Source organism: Rhagoletis pomonella, unplaced genomic scaffold, assembly GCF_013731165.1.
Source record: "Rhagoletis pomonella isolate Grant_MI unplaced genomic scaffold, Rhpom_1.0 Rhpom_scaffold_00013, whole genome shotgun sequence".
Classification (NCBI taxonomy): Eukaryota; Metazoa; Arthropoda; class Insecta; order Diptera; family Tephritidae; genus Rhagoletis; species Rhagoletis pomonella.
The window spans coordinates 5,190,711-5,218,549 of NW_023458567.1; the positions used below are offsets into that span (position 1 = coordinate 5,190,711).

The 27,839-nt window shown below is 34.5% G+C and overlaps 1 long non-coding RNA gene across 1 annotated transcript in view; it reads right to left on the reverse strand.

Moving 5' to 3' along the window:
- LOC118748596 overlaps positions 1-27,839 on the reverse strand; it is a 165,234-nt gene that overhangs the window by 113,011 nt on the left and 24,384 nt on the right. Inside the window, exon 2 of the long non-coding RNA XR_004994066.1 lies at positions 16,756-16,793. This is a non-coding gene — a long non-coding RNA (uncharacterized LOC118748596). The remainder of the gene's footprint in view (positions 1-16,755; positions 16,794-27,839) is intronic.

The window sequence follows — 27,839 nt, forward strand, 5'->3', positions numbered from 1 at the left end:
CAAAAAAATAGTACATTTTATTTACACAAAAAAAAGAGGAATTTTTAGCTAAAATGCGAAAAAGGAAAAGAGTTTTCGGAATCTTAAAGAAAATCACCACTGTAAACCTAGCGTAATATGGTAGACAGACGGAGAAAATTAATTTGAATTAATAAGCATAAATGCAAATTAAAATTTTACCCTTACAGACGGCAGTAATGCGAATAAACCAGCCGCAAGGTCGTGGCTTCGAGTCCCACGGTCTGTATACTTTTTTTTATTTCTTTTTCATTATTTTTTTATAAGTTCTATATTTTTTTACGTTACTTTCAGTTAGTTGTTGTTGAATTTTTAACAAAATTCATCTCTAAAAAATAAAATTAACTAATAGTAAAATAAGAAATGTGATATAAAATAAGGCAAATGAAAATAAAATAAAGTAAAATTAAATATATAAATAAAATAAAATAAAAATGTATAAAATAAATAAAAACAAAAAATTTTTCGCAATCGCTCCAACCGAGTATCGAACCTGGCAGCTACAGGCTTGTAGCTCGCAACTCTCACCACTCGGCTACCGCGTGGGCGAAACTCGACTGCTTCGTTTGCTTACTTGTACAAAAGACAACGACTGGCCGTTTTTACCAGTGTTGTCATCGAAAATTCCCCGGATCCGAGTTAATTCCCAAAAATTTCGTGCATTTGTTTGGCTGCTTATGCTCATTTTAAAGAGGAAAATGCATGAGTTAAACCAAATTAAGGCTGGTTATGCAAATAATCGAGCCCGTTTGTCTACCGTATAAGGCGATGTAATCGATGAATCAGTTGTCGCACAGGGCTAGCAGATAGCAGGGTGCGCGCCCATCACATTTTTATTGCGTCAATTCAAAACTGCATAGCTCTTGTGGAATTTCTTGAAAGCAGACAAAATGAATGAAATAAAAAGAAAAAATATCGAGAAATAGTAAAATAAAAAGAAGAAAGGTGAAGGGAAGCAAGTAAGTAAATAACGAACATAGTTCTCGTTCTCGATCGCACGTCAACAGCACTTGAGACAAATGCTACAGTAGCTGGTTGTTTATAAATTGAAAAAGAGAGTCACCGTCTACATTACTGGGAACAATCCGCCCTTATTTCCAGTCGGAAACTATCGGCAAAAATAACTTGTATGCGTACTTCCAATAACCTAAAGATTACACTGACAACCACGTGATTGAAAAGCTATGTGGTGAACTGAACGTTTTGCATATACATAAATATGTACAGTTGAATCTCGCAAAAAAGTGCATGGGACCATTCAAAAGGTATACATTTTCTCTTGCATAAGGAAAAAACGTCATTTGGGAAAACATGAAAGCGAAGGCAAGGAAGCCCGCCAACAAAGGAGACTCTTATCGCCCGATAACTCTCCTTTCCCCGGACGCGAAGACACTAGAGGCCCTGCTACTCCCACACTTCACCTGCCACCTCACCCCAGCGAAGCATAAGCATGGATTCCGTAAAGTGCATAGCACAACAACAGCACTTAACGCCATAAACACCCTAATAACTCGTGGCCTAAATCGAAACCGCCCCTGTGAGAAAGCGGTCCTAGTAGCGCTGGACTTGTCAAAGGCGTTTGACACCGTCTGCCATTCCACGCTGCTAGAAGACATTGAGGCCTCCTCACTTCCACAGGGACTGAAGCAATGGTGGGCGAACTATATGAGTGGTCGAAAGTCGTCGGTAATCTTCCGAGATCAAACCTCGAAACCAAGAAAAATTAAACAAGGGGTTCCAGACGGTGGTGTTCTCTCCCCCTTATTATTTAACTTCTACATCACGAAGATTCCCCAGCCACCTGAGGGAGTTTCCCTGATCTCATACGCTGACGATTGCTCGATTTTGGCGTCCGGGAATGTCCTGATGACCTCTGCTCAAAAGTTAACGACTATCTCTCCAACCTTTCTCGCTTCTTCACTGCAAGGAGCCTAACACTCTCCCCAACGAAATCAACGGCGACCCTCTTCACCACCTAGACGAAGGAGGTCAGGATAGAATTAGGTATACACGTCGATGGCACACCAATACCGACTGTAAACAACCCGAACATTTTAGGGGTCACCTTCGATAGCCTGCTCTCCTACTGCACGCACACAACCGCAGTTGTCAATAAAGTACAGAGCCGCAACAAGCTCCTCAAGTCGCTCGCCGCCAGCACTTGGGGCAAAGACAAAGAAACGTTGCTGGCAACATACAAGGCAATTGGCCGGCCGGTTCTAAACTATGCTGCGCCAGTTTGGACGCCGGGGACTAGTTGGACGCAGTGGACGAAGCTACAGACTTGTCAGAACGCCGCACTCCGGACAGCGACTGGGTGCCTTCTGATAACACCTAAGCACCACCTACACAGCGAGGCCCAAGTGCTCCCCGTAAGGGAACACAACAAAATGCTTTGTAAGCAATTTCTGGTGGGGTGCCACAAAAGCGAACACCCAAACAGACCTCTGCTTCAGGAGGAGCCTCCGCCCAGGCACGTCAGGGGACACCTATTCGTATACAAGGACGCAGTTCAGCAATACGTAGACCAACCACTGGACCCGACGACATACAGACGAGCCATTAACGACATCCATAGAGAGTCAGTCACCACTTACCTTGACTCTCGACCTATGAAGGCCGTAATTGGAGCCCAATCACCACCCGTAGATGAGACGGAGCTTCAATTTCCAAGAGAGACCCGCGTTACCCTGGCTCAATTACGGTTTGGATACTGTAGCCGCCTCAACAGCTACTTGTCCAGACTCGACCCCAATATCCCCAATGAGTGCCCGGCATGTGGAGAATCCCCTCACGACACCAACCACCTCTTCACATGCCAGCTCAATCCGACTCAACTAACCCCCCTCCCCCTCTGCTCCGACCCCATTGAAACAGCTCATTTCCTGGGCCTCTCGCTAGTTGAGCTTGACGAAAATGATTGAATGTTGACCCGAAGTAGGCTGGGCTTAGTAGTGCCGCTACAACAACAACAACAACAACTTGTTAAGGATATTCCACGCAGAATGATGATTATAAAAAAATATGTCACGTGCTGAAATAATTTAGTGTTTACTGTCAGTTTTTGTAAGTATTCACTAGTTAAATTTGCGAAGGCAAGCAAATGTGAAATTTAGTCGGCGCAAAAACGAAAGAAGAGGTATAGTGCTGCAAAAAAATGCCTTCTCTCCTTGATAGTAAAAGAAAAAAACACACACAAGAGAAATCGTTTAAAAAGCTTTACTGATACGCAACACTAAACCTACCCTAAATGATTGTCACCTAATGTCTCTGGAAAAATGGTTTGCACTTACGACACTTTAAACTAACTACTTACACAAAACTCATACCTGCAATTTATCGTGCTCAAACAACAAAGTCATTCGAATTGAGCGAAGACATAATCCAGCAATAATGAGCAGTGAACAAAGTAAACTCCTTCACACACACTTTTAACCTTTATAATGTCTTTTCAGCAGCGCTGTTAGTGAAGTTCAAAAAGGGCAATGCATGTTAGCTATAAAGGAACCGGAGCCTGCCGGCGATATGTTAAAAAAAGAAATGTGTATCAAAGTCTCAAGGTGGCGGAGGTCAGCAAAGCTACTCCTTATATACATACATACTAATGATATATACTCGTATTTGCCATATTTTTAGGCAAGCATTTAGGCGAGAGATATCCAAGAAAATTAAAGCAAATTACTTCACACGCAAGAGGATTTTCAATTTGTTTGCCATACGCTGTTTATTTTGAGGGCAAGGCAAATCGCTGTCCACAAACATACATATGTACGAGTAGTTGATTGTGATTTAATGTGGGGCAAGTCAACAAATAGATCAACGAGAATGTGTGTTTTTAGTAGCGCGTGTGTGTATGTGTGTGTGTGCGTGGCTGTCATTGATAAATAGTGGTGCAAATAAACATATGTATGCATTTATTGACTCAGATGTAGCGTAAAAGATTGCGAGTGGAAGAGTCGGACAATGCTCTAGTTAAAGCTATTGGCAGGGTTGCCAGCGTTAAGGTACACTCATATGCAGAAGAAGAGTTTCGGTTAAGAATGTTTGTCGAAGAAGAAGAAGGAAGAAAAACTAAAGAGATAGTAAATTATTTCTCGCTTGTAAATGCTAAGTCGAACTTGCAACACCGATCGTGTCAGGTGGCTTGTCAGCTGGAAAGAACTGAACCCGTCCATCTATCAGTCGAAATTTCCTTCTTCGAACTTCAAGGTAGAAATGAAAGGATCTGAGAACTAATTATCTAAAAACCAGACACTCTTTCAATGTTTCGAACACAAGACGAGACCTACTAAGATTATGGCCGCTGACCTCAAAGCTCCGTGTAACAATGCCAAACTAAGAGGGCACTGGACTACAAGTCTTATGGTCTTGATGTTTGGAGTTTCCTTAAGATCTGTAGCTTTTCCTGCTATAATGTGGTTAGAGAACCGTAAGAATCAGTATTCCAGCATAAGCTCCCAGCCAGACTTATGGCCGTTGCATTCGATGCCCAGTTTAAAAAATTTCTAAAGGTCTGTACAGTGGAAAATACAGGTTTTTTAACGCTTCCGAACGAATGTCCGGCATTTTGAAGACCGTGTCGGTTGGTTTTTATCCAACATAGCGCGTAAATAAACTCCGGTTAAGAAGCATCATCTCAATCTAAGTTCCCTGTATCAGAAAAGATTAAGAGGAAATCATTTCTTTTTATACCGTAAGACCTATCGTCTTATTGGAAAATCTAACTGGATTAGCCGAAAGGCCAAGTTGAATAAAAGATACACAGAGATCAAGTTGGCAAAGAATAATTGAACTTTCTCAAGCAAAAGCACCAGCTAGATGTTATACCTGAAGCATAACTCTCGGTTCCGCAGTTTTCTGTAAATAAAATTCACTAGTTCTCAAAGGTTGTTCAAAACTAATTCGCAGCCGCCGTCAAATTTACTTATAGCTGGCTCATAAACAAGCTCAAGAGCGGCGAGCATTTCATCGATGGGCTTCAATGCCTTCGACATCAAAAACGATAAGTACCAAAAGTAAAAGGCTGAAAATCGTCTCGTAAAAGAAATAACGATATTTCCTTCTGCACTTGCGCTTATTATTTTCGAACTTATGGGATCCAAAAATGGTCGTACATCCTCAACATTGCCAAAGCTGTCATCAATTCCACACCTATTGAAGACGACGTGACTTCTATACAAATGCTACAAATTTACAGTTCTTCTCACCAAAAATTTCAACTTGGTTACCCTTGATGTCACACTTGTCTTCTTCAGTCAGTCTTTTCAATCATTCATTTTTCTTTTTTGACCTCGTTGGAGTTTTTCATGCGAGCCAGCTATGGTGGCCATACACGTTTTAAGGTTAGTACATAAATTGAGACACGTAAAAATATTCATAATTCAATACAACTTTACATACATATGTATAAGTGTGTAAGTACGTGGCTCAAACACGTGCCAGGTGCTTTAAATTTTCCCAAGCAGCACGTCTGAAAATCAAAGGAGTGCAGAAGAAAATGGCCTGATTTAATATGCTGCTGTAAAGTTTAAGTGAGCGCAAAATATTTGGGAAGTTGTGTTACGTGGATGAGCTGAGGGAGCGCCAGTAGCGCTTATAAAAGTACGAATATAGAGTTGAACGAAGTAAGGGTGCGCTTGTAGGATGTAAAGGAAGTCTACACTGGATTATGGAAGTGTTTGTACTGCCGATCAGTTATTCATTCAATTTAGTGCTGATTAAAAAAACAACAAAAATGTGTCAATAGTTGCTTTTTTTTGTATACTCAACAACATTTAAACAAAAAGCAAAAGTTAAATTTTTAAAGGTAATTTCGCTTGAAAATAGCGCGTGCGCACTATCACATTTTTACTGCCAGCCATCAACCATTTGGAATTAAATGGCTATTATGTGTCTAATTAAAAGTTGGAAACAATTAGGAAAATAATTAAAGAGTAGAGCAATTTGCACATTGAATTTTAATTATAGAAAGCCTTCATGCTATGTAGCTTGCAGTTTTTAGTAGTGCGAAAATAAATATGTAAATACACCAAGTGCCAAAATTATAGGCACACCACAAATTGACAAGTTTGAGCAATGTTTTTTTTTCAATCTCAATTTTAGTTATTTTTTTTATAAAAATCAGACATGTTCTGCAAATTCTTCATTTTGAAATCGTTGCAATTTGATAAAATATTTTTCAATATTTATACTGAAAGTAGTGAATATGTGAATTGAAAACACATCATTTACGTCGTATTAGTGGCAAGTTTTCGTCATTTTGTTAAGCAAAAAATAGCCAAAAATTGTAAAAAAGTATTTAAATGCAAAATACAAATATGTACATACGTATTTTGTTTTTTTTTTTAATTAGTATTTTAAATACTTAACATTCTGTAAGTGCTGCGCTTATAATTTTGACACGGCGTGTATATATGTATTAGGGTGATTCAGAAAAAAAAAATTTTTCCCCCTCGGAACCATGCTCAAAAGTTTCGTTTAGACGCCAAAATAACCCTCAGAAAATATGAGCCCTTAATATTAATATTAAGAATGTCCGCATCGAAACTATTTCTTTATTATTTTTTTTTGTTCTGAATCACTCTAATATATATGTATATGAGGAAAATTATGTATATTTACAAATTGGGCTTGCATTTATTTAAACTAGCTGATTTAGTAAGCAAAATTTTATATTTGTTTAGGCTTGATGAGCAGTAATTGTGGCTAAAAATTTGATTTTAATATCGATTTTTTTCAACGGTGTTGAAGCTATTCAACCCGAATGAATTTGTTGGTGTCGTCGTTGTAGCAGATACTTTCTAGATAGAATAGGTGTATTTGTCAATGCTGTTTCAATATAATATTTATACCAATCGTTATCGAAATGTTTTCAATATATTTTATCGATATACTTTTAGCATTACTTTTCGGTATGTGTTTCGATATAATTTTCGCGATATATTTTGATATACAGAGTTGTCGATATGTTTTCTCATAACTTATCGACAATTTTTTCGCGGTATCACTCATACATTATTTCTACATTCTTATCATTAGTTATCGATAATTTTATCTATATTACTTTAGTTATCGATATTAACATCAAAGTCACTTGATATCATATACTGCCTTATTAAATGGCAGAAATTCGTATGACAAACTTGGGCATTAAAAAATATTATTGCCATTACTTTAAACAAAAAAAAGAGTCATTAAATTCCTTTTTTAGTGCACAATCCGAAACTGATGAATTTTCTACAAGCACAAATTTATGTATACAGCGAGCAATTTGTTTCAAGACAGATGCCTAAAATAAATGCACATCTATGTAATTCAATAAGCTTCTAGTTTGATACCTAGAAGCATGCATTGAAATAGGGCGAGGGAATTCCAAAGCAAGTGCATACATACATACATACAAACGTATTTCTCATTTATTTAAAATTTATACACGTATACCAGTAACAAAGGAGAGAAAAAAGTATATTGTGCCTTCTCGCCAACATACATTCATTCATACATACACAGTTACTGACACACAAATTTGACAACAGCAGCAGCCACGTCTGCGGCATGTCTTTAAATTTTTATGCTTTTCTCTTTTTTCTTTCCATTTTTCGGTCCTCGACGAACCAATTCCCAGGCGTCGCTTGCCTGGCCGCCAGCCACCCGCTGACCATGCATACATAGGTTGGTTTAGGTCTAATTTGAAAAAAAATGCAAACTACGCGTAGTAAAAGTAATTTGAAGGCGCGATTGTAGAAAACATTAATAATAGCAATAGAGTTGGTGAATGGACTTAAGAATTGAGTAGTCAAAATGCTGCTCGCTTTAAGTAGTACTTGCTTTTCTTATTATAGCTTTTTGCTTCAGTTTTTTTCGTTTTGATTTTTTTTTTGCACAATTTCCTGTCGCTGTTTGGATTTCCATTAACTTGCTTAGTTACATATTTACGATTATGTTAGTTTAAGTCTGTTGTCTGCGTTTTTGTGCTCGATATGGCTTTGTTGCGATTGCTGTTGGGCAAAATTAAATAATGGAGCGCGAAACCGCAAAGCGGTGAAGCAGGCAGAAAAGTATGCTGTTTTTCGCATATACATACAAACATATGTGTATGTGTGTCCAAGTACTTGTATGTACGTGTATGTACCTACATAAATATGTATGTTCATACGTTTATTTAGCGGGCGTCGCCAACAATAAACTTTTTCAATCAGAAACACATTTTTATCAAGCCAGAAGTTCGTTTAGTTGGACGCCGGGGCGTATTAGTAAACCACAACACCAAAAATAAAAGAAGAAAATGTACATGCATACATACCAGAGATGCTCAACAAACTATGTATGTATATAGCGGGGTTCACACGATCCAACATGCATTTTCTGAAAAAAAAAGCTCACTTCCAAGAGCTATGATCGATCAGCTGTTGAAATTGAGCAAAAAATTGCCTATCGTCTTGAAAAAAAAAATGCTTTCACACTGAAAATAAAATTTCGTAAAAGTGCTACGAAAAACTTTCGTAGTCTTGGTTTTTGTATAATGTACGAAACTTTCGTTCATAATACGAACACATTTTTCACAACGAAAGAAGATTCTACGAACCATTCGTAAATATAACGAAAGGACTTTCGTAAAGCCTTTTTTACGAAATCTAACGTTTATTTTACGAAACACATTCGTAAATTACTGAACAAATCTCTGTACGAATAATTTTGTATATTGTACGAAGGCATTCGTAATATTTACGCATGGTTTTAAAATTTACGAAATCTTCAATTCTGTATTCGTACAATTTACTTAATACTTTCGTACATAGAACAAATGCAGAAACATTTTTTTTTAATTCGTACAACAGACGAATATTTTCGTACAATATACTAAATAACCGTCAGTTTAATATTTCATCATATTTTTATGTACCGCGTGTCATTGCGAAATTACTGGTTGGCTGCTGTGAGAGGTATTATATAATTTTAAACGTTTTAAGATGGTTTTGCTAGATAAAAATACAATAGAAAATTAAATATTAAAGCTTTGGATAAATGCTTTTAAGCATACAATGTTTTTAACATCGCCCCGCTGAGCCTTGCGCTGCAATGTGGGACTTCATAAATAGGCAATTTCATCAGTTACCTATCAACGGCAAGCCCAAGCCAGGAACAGACGCACTACTTAATGAAATTTTAAGTAAGTACATGTATGATTTTTCACTGAAACTTGCCTTTCAGACGCCTTTTCCTTTAATTTATAGTCGAGAAAGGAAACAAACATCGAAGAAGCTGCGAATCTGCCAAGTACCTTCACATAAAAACATTGCAAAACATTTTGTTAAAGAAAAACGCTTAAAATTAGTAATAAAACCAAAATAAAAGTGTTGTGATATATATAATTCGTCTTATATTTATTACAGTGTGGTGAATGAAAGCAATCGGAAGTTCTACTTAACCGCAGATTTTAGGAAAATAATTTCGTTAAATATACGAACTATTTTGTGCATTTTACAAAAATTTCGTAAGAAAAATAAAGAAATAGTACGAAATTCTTTAGTAAGTAGTACGAAATTCGTTCGTAAATAGTACGAATACGATCGTAAAATGTACTAAGATCTGATGTCTCATATTTTCGTAGTATGTACGAAAACGGTTTTGTACAATCAACGAAAACTTTCGTAAAATGTACGCGAGTTTTCGTTATATTTACGCAGATTTTATTTTCAGTGCAAGCTGATAGGCAATTTGCAAAGTGCGAGTGATTCAAAGGTGTTTTCTTCATTTGAATTTAAATTTACCAAAATGTTTAAAATCGCAAAAAATGTTTGGCGACCTTGGAAGGTATATATTTACTTAATAAATAATGTGGTTTGTCTAACTTGTCTTCATATTTTTATTTCAATCCCGAAACCGAAACCGTAACCGTAACTGAAACTAAATTTAAAGAGCCTACCCAAAACCGAAACCCAAATACTTTGCAAAACCGAAACCGAAACCGAAACTGAACCGTTATTTTGATTAGGTTTCATATCTTGGTTATAAATACTTATTCACCTACATTTGCTGATAGTGTACATATTTATATAAATAAATTATTCAGTCTGAGAGTTTGCAGCTTGCCTGCGGGCATCGCTGGCGTATGAGCAACATTTTTGCCAGGCTAAAAACTCGCGGCCACTTCAAAACAACAATTAATACACAGTGAAATTATTTATATATTTATGTGTGAGAGTTGTGTGAAAATATACACGGTATGTACCGCGCAAGCTTTTGCTCATATTCATAGTGTGAATACATACATATTTAATATGCATATGTATTTATTAACAACTCCGACCACAATGTCGCATGCGTTTTCATTTTCCACAACGATGATTTCATTTTTAACACGTCACGCACAATTTTCGTTACAAAAAATTATTTATGAAAATTTTTTCCCAAATTTAATTACATACAACTGATTTTCATTACATATTTACTTATTGAATTGCATACGAATTTCATTAATTCATAAATACTTACATACACGCGCGTACGCTCTCGGTTGAAAGTGTTGGCATGGAAAATGTTGAAATTTATCACTTCAATGAAAATTAAAAGTTATGTCGCCTTTTATATTTCGTTTATGCGCATGAATAATTCGATATCTCATTTTTAATAATGTGAAAATTGTGTGCTTAACGGAAATCATTTTAAATCATATTGAAATACCAGCAGTTTTATGGCGTACTTACAATATTGAAAGTTATGCTATTTTAGCAATTGCGTTGCCCATTTAAATTGAAGCAAAAAAAAATATATATGTTAAGCGTTTGTGGAAGTTTTAATTACTTGTAGGTTATGGAAAAATATACTTATATATTTTTTTGCTTTAAATAAAGAATGTAACAACTAATAAAAAGAGTAAAAATATTAACAGAATAGTTAAAACATATATAAAAAAAAATTAAAATCCAAAAAGTGGAAACCATAATGGTCACAAATTTAATTTATTTCAATATTATCTGACTGTATTCAAGCTAAAAAATGGAAATGTCAAATTTAAAGTGATTTAGAGGGACTATTTTGGCCAATTGCAACTATATTTTCAGTGAATTTTGGTTCTTATGCCGAACATTCTCAAACTTAGTTTTTAAAATACCCAACTCTGTTCCTCAAACGTGTGCTGGTTTCTCCTGGAAGAAATTTGCTGGGCTACGGATATAGCAGATGAATGGTTTAGGATGACGCAAAGACGGAATCTATTTAGCACCATTCTGAATTATACTGACGAAATATTCAATGGAGTATCTGTAATAATGGAAGTCCTTGCCAAGAAATTTCAACATACTAAGACTCGGAAGTTCTACACTCTAAAAAATCTGTTTAAAAATGCGACTATAAATCGAGAATATTTTTGTTTATTTTTAAAACTTTTTGGTAAATCTACACGATGAATATGTATTTTTCTCGTTTACAAATTTTCGTGTGTTAAAATCCTTTTTGTTAGCGGCTTTATACACACTTTCGTAGTAAATTTACGCACACCACAGCAGCTATATTGCACTCTAAAAATTTAAACAAACTATTCGTTGAATAGTCGAGCATGTAATTTTGCAAATAATAAGGTAGGATATCAGTAACGTACCTTTTAGCTAGGAAATTTACACAATGTTTTTTTAGAGTGTAACTTCTCAAACAGCTTCAGAATAGATTTTGAAGTTGGTGCAGGACTCTATGCAGTAAGCCTTAATGCCAGAAGTTCAAAGCGCTTATCAGATACTGCGAATGCCGCTCAAGTGGAAGTCTTGGCTATTCGCTAGGCGTTAAAAAATTGTGTAATTTAGCTTTAAGTCGCCCTCGTTAGGACACCCAGCGGCTCTAATGACTCTAGACTCCAACAAGGTCACATTAAGTGTTGTGAAAGAGTACGTAAAGACGTAGGTACTCCAATCTGAGTATTGGATACAACCTGGTCAATGGCAGGTGCAAAAACCTACCGTTCTTTACGGCCTGCCACCCTTCCCGGTAGTCCTTCAGTGCCAAAAATTGTCAAGTTTAATCAAATAATCTTCTTCATAGTCGAGTTCAACTGCGAGCTATGCAATTAAAGCGGCACATGTGAATACCATTTTTCTCACTTCTATCTCCTGCCTTACAGCGAACTTCTCATCTTAATGACAAACGTTATATAACCAAACTATAGCATGAAAGAAGTGTCCTCTGTTCACATCCAATATGGAATATGCTGTCTCTAGTTTTCTTAACCCAATCCAGCCTTAAACGGAAACTCAATTTTCCTTAATTTCACTATAATAATTTAGTTTGAACATTTGCCGCCCAGCGGAGCCGTAGCATAATTACTCTACTCTCAAGGCTAATTAAATCGCAGCACGCAAAGCAAGTTTAAGTTCATTAAAAATTAAGCAGCAGTTGGTGTTTCCTTTCCATCTCGCTCTTCAATTTAGTGGGAGAAAAAGTTTGGGATATTTCTCTTTTTACACTTTTGGAAAATCTTGAACTGACTAAATTTGCGTTGGCAACATGCTGTGCTCAAAACTCGCATATTCCCATTTCGTGTGGCTTGTTAAAGAAGTAATCAAAAAATTTTTGCACTTTTTCCTTTGCTCTTCGAGGGAAAACCAGTTGAAAATAAACGGAAAAAATAGAGTTGAGCATTGCGAAGCAGTTATATGTATGTGCGGTCAAAGAAAAGCGCAGTAAGGCCAAACGTAATTGGTCATTGTTTTCATTGCTGCTTTTGTTGCTCTTTAACAAAGAACAAACGCGTTTTCGTAAAAACCGAATGCGTTGGTTGGTGGTCACGTGACATGGGAAATTAAAAGTTTCAGAAGAACAGTAAATCTAAAATATGTTGAAAGTAGTTGAAATGGCAAGCAGTGGTGGGAGCAGTGTGCACTGGCAAAGATGAGGCACAGTGAGCAAGTAAACAATAAAGTGGTGCTAGAGAGTAAGAATTGCAAATACTTTTTAGTAGTTTCAAAAGTTGTATCATTTTTTGGTAATTTTAAAAGCAGATAAAAATTTTAGCTAATTTTAAAAGTGAATAAAGTTTTTAGGTAATTTTAAAAATGAACATACATATATCTTTTGATAATTTCAAAAGTGGACATAAGTTCGGGTAACTAAAGAGAAAACTAAAGAGAACTATAAAAGAACGCTTGCAATCTGAAAATGGACATTAATTTTTATATTAAACAACTTAACATAATTTTTTGATATATTAAAAATGGACTTAATTTTTGGTAGTTTAAAAAGTGGACATAAATTTATGGCAATTTAAAAATTGGATTACATTTTTTGATAATTTAAAAATTGACATGATTAAAAAGAATAATAAATGAACGCTTTAAAGTTTAAAATGGATATTACTTTTGTATTCAAAAACTGGGCATTCATTTTTTGATAATTTAAAACCTGGACATATTTTTTGGTATTTTAAAAAGTGAACATAAGTTTTGATAATTTTAGTAAAAACTGTCCCTAATTTTCAGAGCCACTCTTTTTTATATGTCTAGTTTTTTAATTACTAATCATGTGTGTCCCTTTTTTAAAAATGCCCTGAAAGTGATGTCCAATTTTTAAATAAGTAAAAATATATAATATATTTTAAATGAGTAAAAATATATGCTTTGCTACAATCAGACTTAGACCTAGATTTAAATCCATATTAAATGAAATTCTGAAATAAACTTAAACAGAATTAGTCTCTGTATAGTCTGTAAGAAAATGTACATTTTCTAGATTATTCTTAAATAAATAAATAAACAGCATGGCTTACTGGTGTAAAGTAAATCGTATGCCTCTAAATCTTAAGAAATGTAAAGTAATGTGCTTCTCGCGAAGAGCTGTTCATCCGCTTCTTATACAATAGGTAACCATAAGCTGGAACAGGTATACAATTTTGTGGACCTTGATATCACAATGGATCCTAAGCTTAATTTTAATCTTCATATTATTGTGACAGTCAACAAGGCTAAAGGTGTAGTTGCATTTGGGAAACGATGGTCAAAAGAATTTTGTGACCCTTATATCTCTAATACCCTGTTTACATTAGTTAGGCCAATTCTGGAATACGGTTCGGTGGTTTGGAATCCAAGGTATCAAATTCACTGAGACAAGATAGAATCAGTTCAAAAACAATTCCTACTTTTTGCTTTAAGAAATTTCCGATGGGATTCTCAATATAGTTTTCCACCTTATACGAGTCGTTTAAAACTTATTAACCTTCCTACACTTGCCAGTCGCAGGGAAATCCTTTTTGCTTTAAGAAATTTCCGTTGGGATTCTCAATATAACCTTCCACCTTATACGAGCCGATTAAAACTTATTAATCTTCCTACACTTTCCAGCCGCAGACAAATGCTTGGTACAATTTTTATAGTTAAATTACTAATAAGCAATTTGGCAATTTATTTAGTAGAAGGTATAAATAATTTTCTCCATACAAAAAATAATTTTCGAACATACTTTGTATGGAAGAACCTGCGTGAAAAAAATTTCCAAAAAGCAACGCGATTTTCTAGCAACTTCAAACTTGCACTTCCTTATACTAAAATTGAATGGGCTATAAAACTGCATTCTTAGAATTTTTCTAACAAATCGGAATAAAAAGTTGCAAATTGGTATGCAAATTTATTGAATTTTCCTGAGTTTTGCACAAAGTTTGGAGATTTGTTTTTTATGTTTTTTGTTGGAGTATGGACCATAACCATTTTTATAAAGATTATAGCAAATAAATAGGAATAAAAAACTTTGCATATACTGCGAAAAATTCACTGTGCCAACACTTTTGTTCGTCACTGTATATATATGTATGTTTGCGCATTTTGGTTTCCGTTTTCTGGTAATTTTGAACTGTACGCTATTGCGATTGTCGCTATTCTCGAAATAGCTAGAATTATTTTTGTCATTTCGAATATTTTGGTTGCTGTAAAAATATTTAGTACTCCATTCAAGACTTTACGCCAAGGCACATGACATAGCAGCAAAGGTCGAGAACAACAGTTCTCTTATTTATGTATTTGCGCGCAGACTCCCCCACTTGCTGCATTTATGTACACATTCACTTTCCCATCTTTTATTTGGCCACAATTAAGCATTTGACTGAGCCATTAAGTGGTTTTTGATGGTACTTAATTAGAGTTCTACCGAATGTTCGGGTGTAAGCGCAAACGAAAGTCATTCAGATTGAACTAAATACATACAAGCCTTACTGGAAAATATATTCGAGATTACATTTAAAGAAAAACATTGTTTTGATCCCTAAACTCTATCAAATGTGAACAAGCTACACTAAAGCTGTCAAGGTGAGACCAGTGGTGAACTTTTCAAGAGCATGAAATATTACTGATTGGCTAAGTTATGCACAGTTGTGCACAAAATAACAGGAGTGTGATATTTTGGCCACTTTTGACTATTTGTCTTTTGTTTAGTTTTGAGAATATTTGTGGTTGAAGGTGTTTCGCATTTTTTCCATTCGAAGTGTATTCGACAATTTTCTTTTATATGAAAGAAAGTGCAAAAAAAAAACACTCTGATACAAAATTGAGATTCATGTCTCCGTATTTGATAAAACCAAAAGGAAATGGAAGCTCACACCTCACATAGCAATTATTAGCTTATTTTGTATGCGTATTTAAAGCTGGTGACCCTGTTTACAGGAAAAATTGACTAAGTTCGATCAAAAAACGAAATTCTTCTGGAAAGTTATAGTATATAACTATTTTTTTGGGTCGAGGAATTCAGTTTTGATATTTGTTTTTCCCTAAAACTTACACTAGTCTGCGCTGTGGTACAATTTTTGCTATTTTTTATGGATTTTCATGGAAAAATATTATTTTTACTGTTTTTAAGGTTTTTAATCCGCTATCTATGCAAGTTTTATTGTTAAAGTTATGCTAGATGATGTGATAACGATTATACATAATTTTTGGTAAAAAAGAACGCTTTATGGTGATAAGAAGTGATTATGTGAAATGTTATAGGAAAAAAGACTTTCTTAATTAAAAAAAAAAAATATTTCTATTACAAAATGGGGTTTCTGATTACATTTAGAAAAATTATGATAAGAAAATACTTAATAAAAATGGCTAAAAAATTATGAAAAAAACGAAAAAACTAGAACTGTATTTTTTCAATCTAAGTCTAACCTTACTTTTAATTTTATTTACACCCGGTACTAGTGAAGCAAAAAAAATTAAAACAATGTGAACAAGAATGAAAATGTTTCGAAAATTTGCGACATTATTTATTGTTGTTTGTGGAAAATTTAACATAGCAAGCAGTCTGACTGATATAAGCAACAGTGCGAAGGATAGGTGAAATGAACTATAAGATTTGCACCGTTCAATTTTCAAAAATGAGGTGCCAAATGAACGGGCTTGACCTCTAGATGGGCAGTAAGGTTATATTTTTTTAATAGGCCTGCCTCGCGCGATTTTCATATATGAGGTGTCAAACGAAGAGCCTTGGCAAATAGATGGGAAAGTAGGGTTTATTTTTTGAATAGGTTTGCCACCTTTTTATATACCCCTGTTTTCAGCTGATTAAGTTAAGCGAAATTTGGAGTAGTTTTCTCTAGTTTTTCTTTTGTTTATTTTATGTTTATATTTTTTTTTTTTATAAAAGTCTGGCCATAACCAGCACCACATAAATCCACATTTCAAACTTTAACAATTACACCCAAAAATTTTAAAACTTTTTTTAGGTACGCAGTTTTTTATAGCCCATTATGTATGTAGTAAATAAATTTTAGGTACTCACCGCAACGCCTACAACTTTATGGACTTGAAAAGATGCAGCTGAAAAAGGAAAGCGGAAATCGAATAATGTTAGTAATGGGATAAGAAAATGAAATTAAGGTATTATACAGAACTATACATACTTATGTATGCAATTTTAGTTTAGTTTAAGTAAAATTTATTTATATCTTTTCGGCAGCAAAAAACTGGCGATTTTTCTTTAAGTATGTAAAAAGTGAATTGATTTGTTTCGTTTTCCAGATCTTTTGAGGTTTTCTAGGGGTTTTATTCGAAATTTTCTTTTTTTTTGCGATTTTGAAGGACCGTACGTGTACTACTCCGAACTGTTTGGGAATTTTTAGGTCCCAAGGTATTTAAAAATTTTATTATTGCCCTTTCCAATTTGCCTGTGTAGTCGTTTTCCCACTAGCACACTCACTATTGTCTAGCGTTAAAAATCAAACAAAGCATACATATGTAATTACATACTTTGCTGTTCACACTCTCATAAGCAATGCTTATCGATCTTATCAAAACAGATACCCAAACAAAACTCATTGTATTGTCCTGTCATTGAAATACTTGCGGCTATTACTTTCAGCTTAAATTGCAGCTTATAGCTGTTGCAAAAGCTTTTGTTCAATACTATTAAAATTAATATCAAATTGCAATGATTTTCTGACAAACGCCAGATTTTTTGGGTCAATGAAAAATGTATCTAAAGCTTAAACTGAATGAAATTAATCAAATTTATTTAATTTACTCATTTTCGTTGTTGGTGTTTCCGACAGGGTAGGAGTGTGATGTAATGTGGAACGATTTTCCGTCATCCCTTGTCAAATTTGGTTTGGAGACAAACCGGTTTCGGCGTTGTGCCATCTTCAGTGTCATTTTTCGTTCTGAATAGTTTCTGTTTGTCCGTCACTATTTATAGCCGTGTTAAATCGTCGTTGGTTCATAGTTAGGTACGTCTCAGCGGATTATATTCTTTCGTTCAACCAGTAGTTTCAGTTCTGTGTGTACATCCTCAGGTAGAAATTAGCTGTTCACCTCTTTTTTGATTAATTGTTGCATGGATTCGCAGGTAGGTAAAAGTCAGTTATTTTCTTTCTCTTTGTTTCTGTAGTTTGGACCTGCATTTCATTGTTTATGATAGTTGCAGGGTTTCTGTTTTGTTTTGCTTATAGTAGCCTGAGTGGTTCGAATAATATATCAGATGCGGTGTTTATTTGCTCATTTATTATTTTTCCGACGAACGTCTTTTGTTTGTATATCTCCATATTCTCTAATACGTTTAGGCGTTGTCCTTTGTGCTGTACATGGAGAACTTTGGCTGTCTTTCCTATTTTCATTGGCGTACAATGGTTTTCTGCCATGTGGTTTGCGAAGTTCGATTCCGGGGTAGTAGAAGGTTTTAGCATTTTTTTGTTGTAGTCCCTTATATGTTCACGATATCTTGTTTTTATCTTGCGCCCTGTTACCTCAAACCAACAAAATTTGCAATTTGTGGTATGATGATAAATTTTAATTGCAAAAAGAATGCAGTTGTTTCTGAATTTACATTTTGTTCTAATGCCAATGTTAAAAAAAAAATCTTTTCTGAATGTTTTATTTATTATTACTATTTTGTTTAATTTAATGTTCCTATATTTTATTCTATGCGTTTTAAGTATTTTCTCCTCTAAGTGTCATTCAGTGAATGCTGTCCACACTGTCCACTCAATAGGTGCTTCACATCGTCTTTACGCAGCTTTTAGTTCGTTCGCCCCGCTGCGATCCTTAACCACGCTAGCTACGAGTATTAAGTAGACAATGCTCTCTTAAGTACGAACTTAAATATGTATGTATGTTTATATTCATTATTCTATCTGTTGCATGAATTGCACACCAAGATTCGCTGAGTCATCATAAAAAGCGCAGAGCTCCAATAGCAACGCCATGCATGTCTATTGCACATAAAAGTGAAGTATACGGTGGCGGGCAAACAGATAGGGACGCGACATTTTAACGAATTTTGGCTATTTGTATTTTTTTTTAATTTTTATTAGTATTTTATGAAAGTATAGCTCACTATCTAACAAAACTTATGTATGTAAATCCGAATTTCAAAAATTTGTACAAATTCGACAAAGTTTCATCAAAATTGAATAGAAAAAAATTTCGTACCCTGTTTTGTAGCCCATTAGCATGTATGTTAAAGTGCAAGTTGATTTGTTGCATTTTTTTTTTGCTGAGGGTGTTGTGCATTCTCCTCCATATAAAAAAATTATGAAACATATGTACTTCGTATTAAAAAAAAGAAAAAGCATGACCAAGTCAGCAAAACAAATTTGCCAAAAATCAACGGAAAGTCGTAGCTACTTCAAACTTGCACTTATTATATAATTGCATACCAAAATTTATTCTACAAATTCTGATTTAAAAGTTTGAAATATTAAGAAAATATTGTCGGATTTTCCCCATTTTTTTATAAAGTATAAAATTCGTTTTTACATGGTTTTTGTTTATTATTTATTATATTAACTGCATAAGTTAAAAGTTTGAAATATTAAGAAAATATTGTCGAATTTTCCCCATCTATCTATCTATATATATAAAATAATAGCCGTTTTCGTTGTTCGGAGTTAACTCAAAAACTACTGCATAGACTTCAGTCAAATTTTCAGAGGTTATGCCTTGCATATATGGTCCTATTATAGGCTACCAGAAAACCCGCTAGGTTGCGCTGGGGTCGAGTTACTTATAAAAGTGGTATTTATGAACCGATTTCATTCAAATTCAAAACGTGGGCTACCTCCATGATGAGAAATAGGTATGCGAAAATACACCCACTAGGTGGCGCTGGAGTCGAGTTATTTATAAAAATCGTATTTACGAACCGATTTTAAATTCAAAAAGTAAGCTAATAGCATGATGGAAAATACGTTTACCAAAAATAGACCCGCTAGGTGGCGCGGAAGTCGAGTTATTTATAAAAATCGTATTTATGAACCGATTTCGTTAAAATTCAAATTATAAGCTACCTGCATGATGAAAAAAGCGTTTGCGAAAACGGACCCGAATCGGTTCATAACCGATTTTGTTAATGCAAATTCGAAAAGTTTATTACTTTCATGATGATTTTTTTTTTCATTCGAAACATATATGTACATACATACATAAAATGATAGCCGTTTTCGTTGTTAGGACTAAACTCAAAAACCAGTCAAATTGTCGGAGGTTAAACCTTGCATATATGGTCCTATTATAGCCTACTAGACAAAACGGTGGTGGCGCTGGAGCAGAGTTACTTATAAAACTCGTATTCATTAACCGATTTCGATCAAATTCGCAAAGTGTATAATGTATAATGTATAATGACAAATTCGTTTCCTAAAAATGACCTGCTGTATTTTATAAAATCTGATTGAAATTCATAATGCGTATTCATTTCATGACAGGCAGTGGTTTTGCAGAAAAGGGACCTAATGGATTGCGCTGCAGCCGAAATATATAGAAACCTACACGGGGTTTGGTCTGCTCTGAATTTACTTTTCATATGGCTAAATGGAGAAATCGTTTAAGTATGCATGGAAAGACCGCAACAAAAATGGCAAATTGACATGGAAAGATTCGACCACGTCCGTAAAAAAAGGAACACGGTAGGTATATCAATAGCTCCATTTGAACGATATTTAAGAGGTCGCACGACTTATTTGGCCAGTGTACGGGAAAACTTTTCATCGTGGGGGATGGGGGGCGAGGATTTTCTTGGCCCTCCTATAACTGAAAAATGGTTTACTGACCAATGTTGAAGTTGCAAGATCATAGCAGAATATTACGCACGCTAGGCAGAGATCTCACAGGTGGAAATAAGACCATCGGTAAAACTCATGACATCGAAAGGTATTCCATATGGTATCATAGCGTTACTATTCTTGGCCTATGTGTGAGGAGGATTCTTTCTGTTCTTTATTCGTTTCAATTTAAACTAAAAGTGTTTACTTTACAGACCGCCTTTGCCTTTAAACGCTATGTTTGTATTGGCCAACGCAAAAGATCTTATTAGGCGCCGCGAAGCAAGCGGGCATTGGCTAGTTTTTTTTATAAAGTATAAAATTCGTTTTACATGGTTTTTGTTTAATAGTGAGCTATTCTTTCATAAATAAAACTAATAAAAATTTTATAAATTAAATTAAGACAAAAAAGACTTGCTAGAATGTCGCACCCCTACCGCCACCGTATACTCTACTTTTATGTGCAATATGCATTCATGGCGTCACTGCATATTCGCGTTATATACGTATTTGGTTTGTTGTTTTGAAGCGTTGGGAAGAATTTTATGTTTTCTATTTTTATTTTTCGATTTCTTATTTAAATGTAGTTGAGTGCATGAGCGAGATTAAGTGGAACTTGTAAACAATTGAAGTAGATTTTCAGACGACTTTTCTGGGTTGTTATTGCAGCAGATTTTAGTGCAGATTGAAGATGCAATTGATTTACATAAATAAAAATAAATAACAAATTAAAAAAGTGAACTAGAGTACAGAGTAGAGTGCTAGAGTTCCCGCCTACTTACATTATATATTTAACTTTCACTAAAAAAGATTTTGGCTTTCGTTGTACAACACTAAAACCTTTCCAAAGTAAACTTTCACCCACGGCTGGATATTCACGCAACCCCGTTATCTTCTAGGCACATTTCACAAAAAACCGAGTCTCTTGCCACAATTATATTGAATTAGTCCACAAATAGCGTTTGCGCAAGATTAACAGAAGTTTAGTTTAGCAGCAGCCACAAATATGTCGAACTTTTCTGACCGAAAGACAGTAGTGTTACTACCAAGAGCGAACGAGAGCTATGTACGTTTCGTCTCGGAAAAGCACCGGCTTGGGAGCTAAGGTTCAGTGAAGAGTACATTTACATTACAGAGACACAATCGATATAAATATTGGTAGTTATCGATAGAATTATCGAAATTTTATCGATACAATAAATACTGTTTTTAATATACACTTGTGGTCAGCTGATTAAGTTAAGTGACATTTTGGCAAGTTTTGGTTATTTTTCTTTTGTTTATTTAATGCTAAATTTTTTTTTTTTTAATCTAGCACATGACACAATCAGCATCACATAAATCCACATTTCAAACTTCTTACAAAAATTGAACAAACTTTAACAAATACATCCAAAAATTTTAAACTATTTATTAACAATTTTTAGAAAAATTTTAGGTATGCAATTTTATAGCCCATTAAATTTTAGTGTGGTTTCTGTTATAGATCGAACTATATTTTAAATGAAAATTATAAAAATTAAATAAATAAACAAAAGTTGCAAACAAGATCAATTTGAGTTTTGCTATTATTTTATTGATCGCTGCTGTACGTATGTCATTAGGTGCTATTTCTCGCAGCCAGATGGATATGAGGGTGGGTTAGTAAGATCTCACGCTCTCCGAAAATAGTTAGTTTTTAAAGTGGAAAATTATGCATTTGTAAAAATTTTAAGATTCCTAACCTAACGAAAAACACTCTTAAGATCTACATTGGCAACTAGTAACTACCCATTTTCTTGGTAATACAAGTATTCCATTCAATTTACTTTCCTTTACTAAAAGTATGTATCTGCTTCAGTTCTCATTCTAATTTGAAGGTGTCAAATAGCTATCAACTCTCAGCAACTGTGACAATGCGCGCAAATCACTCGCTGCATTTATTCATTTTGCTCAAAGAAGTCAAAATCTTAAAGGCGGTCCTCAACAAACGCGAGCCAACGAAATAAAGCCACAGCTGTAGCTGCGACAACGACAAGCCTTCCACGAAAGAGACAAGTTTGACTTGAAATAGCAATTTATTGCCAACTGTTAAACAGAATAAACACAGGCAGCTAGTAGGCAGACAGACAAACAGAAAAACAGCTCCGAGTGGAGTTGCGACAATATGCCAACAGCGCGCGCACAGCTTTTGCTTGTGGACATTTGGATTCTCGCATGGCAATTAAATGCTAAAATTACGAGGATTTGTGTAGAGTAAAATGTGGTCGACTAGCAATGCAGCAGAGGTGATCGCAGCGTAGCGGAACGTAATTAAAGAAGCAGAAGGCGGGCGGAAGAGCAGCTAAGCAATTCGAATTGGCAGAACGCTTTGACAGCGCTGGTGTAAAAGCCATCAAAGCAATGGTAGTTGGCGGTGCGGTTTTGCGGTTTTTTAACCACACGAGAAGTTATACGATGCTGGGCGGAAGCTGTGACAGAGTGTGAGAACAAAAATAGAGCGCCAGCCAGCAGTACGCTGTGTAGGCAGCCACGCTCGACTATAATTTTGTATTCCGGTTTCCTGATATCTATCTACGCCATTTTGTAAACAAAACCTTAGCGGTTACTTGTATGCAATTAACTACGACTTTAGCTATGCAGCTAAGCACAAAATCTTCTGCGATTCATAGGACTTATGTATGTATGTATTGCCACACGTAACTCATACGCAGTGTCGCACTCAATTTAGTTGACACTTACATATGTTGCTCATACGCTGCTGCATTCTCCCATTTGTATGTATGCAGTTTTACAATGAATGAATTGTATTTCATTTTCATTTCTCATTCAGTTTCATTCTGTTTCAAGTTGATAAAAGTTTAAATTTGATTGGATTTCTGAGTTGGTAATGCTGGCACACACACACACGCATACAGTTCATGTAGACATTTTGAAGAAAAGTGCTGCATGCGAACTATAGATGTATTTTGGAAACTGTTTAAATTTGCATGCCAAATTAGCTTGCACTTCTACGTTGCGAAAGTTTTGAAATTTTCTGTAAATTTTGTTACACAAATCTTAATGCAAAGTGCAAGTTGCAATCAGCTGAATTAACAAGTAAATTTGCAAAGTGTTGGAATTTCCATTTTTCTGTTTTTGTTTTCAGCTTGAGTGAAAAGTTGAAGTGGCGTCAGTAGATATTGCGAGAATTTGAGTTAATAAGGACAATTTATTTTAAAGCTGCATCATTACATTACATATTCATAAAACAAAAGGTGCACTTTCTAAGCAATCGTGAGTTTTTCGTTGTGAAACTGGTTCTTTGTGTAATTCAAATATTAAAATATGTATCTATGTACATTGAATAAGTTACTTTCAATAAAATTATATAATATTTGTATTAAATATTACCGTTACCGATATATGTATTTATCTATCAACATTTTTATCGATATGCCTTTTTCGATAGAAATGTCCTCATCGTTATCGATACCTATACCGCTTTCGATATATTTGGAGATGTATTTATCGATATATATACATACGTATATATCGGTATTTAGCGATCGAACCATTGGAATATTGTTGATTACACGTACAGGCTTATTTTGCTTGTTACCAAACATTTTGACACCGGAAAATTTTGTTACAAAAAAATAACACCACTTCTTGTAGCCGCAATTCTAAGTACCTTGGTCACAAATTCAATATATTCAGCAATTCAGCTACGAAGTTTTGTATAAATTCTGGTGTTGCATACTTCACGGGGCAATATTTTGTTACCTGCTTATGAGATGGTAACAAAATTTACCAGTGCGCCAAAGAATGCCAAAAGGGTTTAAAAATTACCAGGAATTTTATTTTCCTCGCCGAATAAGCCTGTTATTGCTGTTAAATGATACCATTATAATCATAAATAACGGTACTTATCGACAGAATTATACGTACATCTCATTATTACCTTAATTCACAAAAGCGCTAACCAACACTTTTTTCGAAACTGCGTTTATCACAGATTTTGGTAGGATGTATTAAAATACACCTTCAATAAAAATTTTTAAAGTGCTAGTACTAGAAACAACGGAATTACATGCCACTTTTTAAAAAGCCCTACCTGTTTTTGATACTCTTTTTATAATGATTTTTGTTTCTCCTGTAAAATAAAAAAAAAAAAATTGTTGGTTAGGGCCTTTGTGAATTAAAGTAACGATACGAATGTATGTATATATGTATCTAAATCGTTAAAATTATCGATACAGGTAACCTTCCGTTAAAGATATGTACATACCAAAGATAAATGTATTAGTCGATTTTCCATCGATTTATAGAAAAAAATTTTGATTTGAAGCTTCTCGAATACTTTTGGAGGTCGATAGTTAAGGAAATATATAGTAGTAGTATGGAATAGTTGATATAATGAAACGGTAACATAAAGTGCGATCCTATTTAACCATTCTTCCTCCACACTTTTGGAGCGATAAATTACTTAGTTTAAATAAGTTTTATTTCAGGGTTAATAAAGTCACATTTTAAATATTTTTTCGATCTGCACGAATACTTCTTTTTGTAGAATATCTGATTGATTTCCGCTGACCTTACATGATGAGTATGAAAAAAAAGTTGTAGGAACATTTTTTTACTAATTTTCGATATATTCCTTCGTCCACAAAGATGTGAGGAGTGAGGACGATTACCAATAAGGAAATGACTGAAAACGTTGGGAGCTAAAAAATTGCACAGAAAATGGTAAGACAAGGAAAAAATATTGGCCGCCAAGTCAGATGCTAAACATATACATATCTATATGTACGTATATATGTATGTAAACATCTCTTTACAGCCACCACAATTCGGCCATTGTTTTCTTCACTTTAATTGCTTCTTTCAGTTCTTTCAATTTCGGTTTCTCTATACACATATTCTTGCAGCTTCCACACTTCCTCCACAAATATAAGTACTAATAATAATTTGTAAAGGCCTTTACGCTTGATTGGCACCGAAGCGTTAGCTTTGTTCAGCGCTGCCTTGCTGTCGGTTAAATATTTGGCTTTTTGGCAGAAAATTCGAGGCTCTAAGTAGCCCTATTACAAGTAAAATTGCTTACTTGTGAACAGCTGTATTTTGTGGAAATTGAAAACAGAAAAAAACTTAGATGGAAAAAAATAAATAAAATCAATACATATGTTAAGAGCAAAACCGAAAATAAATTTAAGGAAAAGGCATTTACAGACTGCACTTCGTTACACAATTCAGAATATACGTACATACATGCATACAAATTACTTTTTCAAATTTAACTTGATGTGAAATTGGCATGAGAAGATCTCATGAACTATTTAAAATTTTTTTTTTTTAATATTTTCACAAACATTAACACAGGCAGGGGTAATATTTAAAAAACTGCATGGTAGATAAATGCGCGTTCGCAAGTGCTTCAAGTGAGAGTTTTTTCACCGAAAATAACTATTTAATATCAAGATTTTTATTTTAAGATCATTGCAAAATCGATATTTTTTTATTTTTGCGATCAAGATTAATTATGAAATTTGGATTTTAACTTTTTCGGTCAAATTTAATGGTTATTGTGTTATCCTTATTCTGGATTTTTATTTTTTCGATCATTTTTAACGGTTATGAGACCGCGATTTCATGGCCGATTTAAAGCTTTTAGAATCAAAAAATTAAATCTGAAAATAACGGCACAAAATGTATGAAAAAATAATAAAAATCGAAAAATAGCCATTATTCTTGATCGAAAAATGTTTTGAAAAATCTCTGGAAAAAAATTAAGAGAAACAAAATTACTTAGGGATTTTTTTTCACATGTATGACTAATTCAGTTTTTTTTTAAGTACTCGGGCATCATATGCGTCCGACTCGTGCTCGATCCTTATCTCCAGCTTCTGGGACCCGAAAGACCTTGACATGATAAATTTTTAAGCGCCTTAAGTTTTCGGTGAATACACTTTTCGTGGGCGCATTAATTACTCAGTCATTCGAAATGGGTTAAGAAACGCTTTCCAGCAGAAATTAGTGATAATTTGTGATAATTATCTGTGAAGAAACAAAGCTTATAGCATGAAATTCTTTCATCTTGTTCTTCTTATTTGGTGCTGTAACCGACTAAGCGATTTTGGCCGGAGTCAACAAAGCACGCCAGTCGTATGAAATTATTTACTATATATTCTTTTTAAAGGGACATTCAAACCTCATCATTTATAAAAAAAAAAGTCTTAAAGCACCACCGATTCATTATTTCCAGATTTTCTTCTCTACTTCTCAATGCCTACCACGCCCCCTCTTCACCCACAAATGTTGCACTCATAATGCTTTGCATATCAAGTGTGAACTTTATTTGTGACCTAAAAGACAATTTTGATTTCTTGTGTGAGCTTCGAAGACATCAACGATAGCACTTCAAGGCATTTAACTGTCATAAAAATGAGAAACGTGAGGATATAATCAAAGCACGACGCCGAAGAAAAGAATGTCAGTAGTCAGATGAACCTATGCATGTAAATGCAAATAAAATATATATATATATATATATGTAAATGTATTTGCATATATACAAGTACAAAAGGCTAGACAATGAACTAGCGCATTTTAAAGCGCTCGACGAATAAAATTGTTGGCCAAATTGTCGCTCAACACAGGGTAATAAAAATTCAAAGAAAAGGCTGCGCAACTCACAAATTTTCCGCAAATTTGTATGTGCATATATATGTATGTTTGACAACATCAAAGCGCACGCCACTAGTCGGAGGAGAAGTTCGGCCAAACACTAACATATGTGTAAGCGCCAATCTATTATTATTATTATATATGTATGTATGTATGTATTTAAGTTTTCCTATGTTCAGAAGCGAGTGTTTAACTCTTCGCTCGACTTTTTTATTAACATTTTTTTTTTTTATTTATACTGCAATAAGTTAAATCGCTTGATTTGGTTTTGGAGCGATTTTTTTTTTTCGTTCTTGTTGAATTCATTGTTGCTTCTATTTGGAGAAGGAGTATTCTGGTTTTTCCCGTATTTGTACTTATTTATGTTTGTTTATGGTTTCATGGTTACATATTTTGCAAAACTTTCACCATTGCTTTTACTTCCTCATTCTTCTGATGTTTTACTTTTATTTTTGGCTGGTTTGGTACATTCGCTTGACTTGTTTTGACAAATGTGGCATTTCTTTCAGCTAGTTTTTTCTTCTTGTTTTTTTTTTGCAATTGGAACTGTCAAGAGCAGGCAGTAATTTGTCGACTTCTATTGTTTGGATGCTCGCCCTTATTTTGCTTCTACGAGCTTATAGATGCATTGACTTATTAGGAATCAAGGCTGATGTTTTATTAATACGAATTATTGCTGTAGTTG